Below are 4,912 nucleotides of genomic sequence, written 5' to 3'. Positions count from 1 at the left end.
GTCACTGCAGCCCAGGCTGCCCTTGAGCTTCACATTCCCCACCAGCCCCTCCTTGTTGGTGAGAACAAGGTCTAGCATAGCACCTCTCCTTGTTGGCTCCTCTACCACTTGGAGAAGGAAGTTATCATCGACACATTCCAGGAACCTCCCAGATTGCTTATGCCCTGCCGTGTTGTCCCTCCAACAGATGTCGGGGTGGTTGAAGTCCCCCATGAAGACCAGGGTTTGTGAGTGTGAGGCTGCTCCTATCTGTCTATAGAGGGCTTCATCCGCTCGGTCTTCCTGGTCAGGTGGCCTGTAGCAGATCCCCACCGTAATGTCACCTGTAAATATGTGATCATAGCAATGGAGATGATATATTTTTTTTATATGTTAGGATAGATACAAACCATTGTGGAAGTGCACATACAACATTTTGAAACATTAGGATGTAAATTTCTGAGACTAGAGTAATAGGATCATTTGACATAATGTTGTTTACATACCCATAAGAGAGCTGCAGCAGACAAGAATTTCTTTTCTGTCAGTCAGACTTGGAAGCTGAACTGCAGGAACATTCCAGCACGCAGAATGGCCACAGAACAACGTTAAGAGTTGGTTACGTTGAAATGAATGATACATCCAAGTTGTGCTGATAGAAAAGTAAGACTCAGCATTTATATATCTGTTGGAACACTTCTCCATCAGGCCTGTCACATTTGTGGCGGTGGTGTTCTTTACTCTCCAGGGTAGTATTCAGATGTCAAGTCAGACTGAAGCTGGATTTGAATGAGCTAGTTCATCTATATGATGCAGTCTGCTGGGATAATTTTGCCGTAGGCTGCATGTGGACTATTTTGCCTTCTTCCCTTACATTTACCATTGTGTAACATATATGAATTTAAATTACACACAATACTAGAAAAACTAAAGAATTCAAATCTCGTTTCCCAGGCAGTAGTCTAACCATTCAAATTAATCACTAGCTTCTAATTGAAAATAGTTTGAACTGTTCAAATATAGGGTCAAGCTTGTATTATTTATTGAAAAAAAACATTCTCCCAAAATTCTGGTCCTGAACTTGTTATGGTCACTGTGATGTCATCAGGGCCATCAGCAGGATTAACAGTATGAGCGAGAGAAGTCATTCAAGTGCCTGAATGCTTTAGACAGCGTGGAGTATTCGAAACACCTGCACAGGGCTTGCAGCTACTGGACCTACGGGAGACCTGCACTCTTCTGGAGCAATAGCTGGAATGCAGGTGGGATATCCTACTGACCTTTCCTTGGGCTTCTGGGTTTCACCTGATAAACACTGATAAAATATTTCCGGTAACAAGAAGAAAAAAGGAAATATGCATTTATCTATTTCGCATTTACTTCACACCTTTCCAAGTGAGATTTATTTACAATCTCAAAAGCAAGTTAATTTTACTAGTTTCTTTGTAGCATTAGTATAACACAGGCAATTTTAAATTTGTCCCAGATAAGTTTCATATTTTTTTGATGGATGTTCTGTAGGTATGCAGAACTGTACAAACACGTGAGATGGAAAATAATTCTGTAGTAGGATCTGCTTTCTTTGGGGGGTTGGATTAGATGACCACCAGAGATCCCTTCTAGCATAAATTCATTGATTCAATAAAATGAAGATGCAGTTTTTAAAAATACCTTTTGTGAAAAAGCCATACAGCCCAATACCTTTGATGATAAGTATTTAATTATAGAAGATAGTAAAGAACTGTGCAAGCACCATACTGTAATGGTGTATATTGTATCCATTTCTTAAAAAGTGGTGAGTGCAATCGTGCTATTTTATTTTTCATTGTTAAATATTTTTCTTTTTACATGAAATAAATGTGCTGTAAAAATACAGGCCTTTCAGGGAGATGCACTGAAACACACTCAACATTAAATCAGGGGCCAATAAGACTACAAAGGTGAGACTAATATGCAAGTAGTTTAAATTCTCTGTATGAAAATGAAAATAGATTTTACTTAAAATATTTGGGACATTGCATGAAACAAAAATCTTACTAGTACAATATATAGAGAAATGGAGACCTTCAACACTGTAATTTTTAGAAATTATACTGGACTTGAAAAACAGAAATCGAATATAAACCGTGAAAAATAAAGAACATAGTTCTAATATTGTAGACAAAGAACAACTGTATTTTGAAGATTATAAACTTTGGTGATTAAAAATATCACGTATTAGACATCGGTTTTAGCATGTTGCATCATTCACAGCTATTGAACAATAGGTTAAGTTACAAAGAGCCATTGTGCTATCAATTTTTCAGTAAAGCCCTATCGAAATCATTGGGAAGTCAAAAAACAAGATAAAAAATGGTAGAATTATTTAGCCCATCACCTAATTATTGTCCAAGTGTCACTTGTTAGACTGTGATAAAACTCTTCCCACTGTATTTTCCCCAGAGAGGATGGAGAACGTGGGAGGCTGGACTAGAGAGCATCTAAGTCCGTATAAAGGGGCTCAGCAAGAGGTTACATTTTAAACCAGGTTTAATCTGAACTTTATTATCCAAAGCAAACCTGTATTTCTATAATGTGGTCTCTAAAGTGATACAGTGACAATCCCCTCTACCCATGGTGTGGGGCTGAAGCATGGACATACTCAAATGTACTAGGAGGCCTCTGAAGTACTTCAGGGAATAAACGGTGTTACTCTGTGGGTCAGATGAACTCCACTGGGCACCTGCAGTCCTGGTGGTTTAGAAAATGAATAATCTCCTGTTCTGTCCTACCACCTTTGTCAGTAAAAACAGAAGATCTGTGCTTTCCCCTATTTTCATGTTCTGTTATATACTATAAGATCACATTGTCTTGTTGCAACTGCATATCCATATATAAACAAATTTAGTATTTTTAGCACAGAAATATGAGAACTTTTTGGAAAAACATGTATAGCAAGTAAGTCATTATTCTGAATATCCCAAAGGACAAGTGATCATTTATCCATTTATGCACAGCAATCCAGGAATAGGATTAAATAGGTGATAGGTTACGTATTTTGGAAAAGGACACCACCTAGTCAGTGTAAAATATCGTGATAGTTCAGTCTGAATACAAAAATACTCATTTTCTGCCAAGTTCCTTTAAACTTAGTGGAGATTTTAAGCGTCAACTTGCAGATGCAGAAAGAAAAAGAGATTAACTTTATTGAATTTTAAACAGTCTCTATTTAGGCATCCAGCCTAAGTCTGTAGCTACCAGTGATTAATAGAGACGAGCACCGTGTAAAATATCGTGATAGTTCAGTCTGAATACAAAAATACTCATTTTCTGCCAAGTTCCTTTAAACTTAGTGGAGATTTTAAGCGTCAACTTGCAGATGCAGAAAGAAAAAGAGATTAACTTTATTGAATTTTAAACAGTCTCTATTTAGGCATCCAGCCTAAGTCTGTAGCTACCAGTGATTAATAGAGACGAGCACCTCAAAAAACCAAAACATATCAAAACAAACCTCAACCCATGTATGTCACACCTCTGTGTTGGAATGCAACAAAATAATCTTCTAGAGGTTCCCTCTCTCTCCATACTTTAGATTACTGAATTTGCTTGTCATACCATATTAATTGGACTACTTGGTAAGACAATTGTATTATTAAAGTTGACTTCTTCTTTAATAACCATCTCACCTTTCACAATTCTAAAGTGGCTTTATCTTGTCAATTGAAAACACAGAACTCGAATGTAAAATGAAAAAAATACGGATCTGTGTACCAGTTTCTTCTCCAGTACATTTGCTCTTTTTATGTTTTTTAATACCCTAGAGATATTTTTAGAAGCTAAAATAAGAAATTAAAGACATTTCTGTTGTCAGTTTTATACTTTTAAGATGTCTAGTCTTTCTTATTTGAGGTTTCTATTTGTTTAAAGCTACCTAGCTGTAATGGAAGCCACCCACACAATTTTTCCATGAAAATTAGATATTTGCAATATAATACTTGTACTGTAGTTCCATTCCTCCATCATACACACTACATCTAGTTTCAGTGGTCTGAACAAGCAAAGGCATGCATATAATTAATTCCATGAGGGACAGCTTATTCATGTATTTGCACACACAACTCTTGCTCTTTGTATATCAGTTGCACATAATTTACAATGACTATTTCTGCTAACTTGAGCACTCTGTGTAAATTCAATTCTAAATAAAGCTCCAAGTTTTCAGACATATTTTTGTTGTAGCTTGATCAAACATTTTCTATTGTCCTACATGCACATAATCATGCACACACACACACTGGAAATGGCTTTTTCTATTTTTCAGCTTGTGCTATGCAGTAAAATGGTTATAAAAATAACACCATGGCAACAGTTGCTTGCAAATGTGGATGTCATAAACATTTTGTGTTACTTTACAACCAAATGCACTGTCGCAGCAGCGGGCGCGTTCCAAGAGTGGGGATGGAAGGCATTTTCTCAGGCACCAAGGTGATCTGCAAGCTGCAAATCAGTAATGCATATGGTGTAAATTAAAGTCACAAGTGTTCTCCTGATAGGTGACATACATGCACATAGGATTTGTGCTTTAAAAAAAAAAAAAACAAACCACAAAAAACCCAAACCCACACAGGAATGTAGCTAAAAATAATAAAAAAAGGCAGCACACGTTTTCAGGATTGCGAGCGAACACGACCCAGACTTCCCAGAGGTAAAGCAGCTCTCTCCCACTTCCCTCAGCCGTCGCCGCCCCGGGGTCTCCCGCTGGGACACCCGGGCCCCCTCCCCGAGCCCCGGCTGCCCACGCTTTCTGGGGAGGCGCCCCTCGCTCGCTATCCACCTCCTTTCCCCGACACGAAGCCCTGTCCGGATTAACGCCCAGCTGCGGGCTGCCCAGCAGAGGTTCAGGCTCCCATTTCGGTGTTAAAGGGAGCGCTGGGACCGCCACGCCAGGCCAGCC

General features: G+C 38.6%; 1 protein-coding gene across 1 annotated transcript in view; it reads left to right on the top strand.

Annotated features, from left to right (window-relative positions):
• LRRC72 (leucine rich repeat containing 72) overlaps positions 1–4,912 on the top strand; it is a 42,219-nt gene that overhangs the window by 16,895 nt on the left and 20,412 nt on the right. The gene's annotated exons all lie outside the window — the stretch shown is intronic.

The sequence above is a fragment of the Aptenodytes forsteri genome, unplaced genomic scaffold (genome assembly GCF_000699145.1).
Source record: "Aptenodytes forsteri isolate BGI_AS27 unplaced genomic scaffold, ASM69914v1 Scaffold164, whole genome shotgun sequence".
NCBI classification, from domain to species: domain Eukaryota; kingdom Metazoa; phylum Chordata; class Aves; order Sphenisciformes; family Spheniscidae; genus Aptenodytes; species Aptenodytes forsteri.
This window is presented reverse-complemented; position numbering and strand designations above follow the sequence as displayed.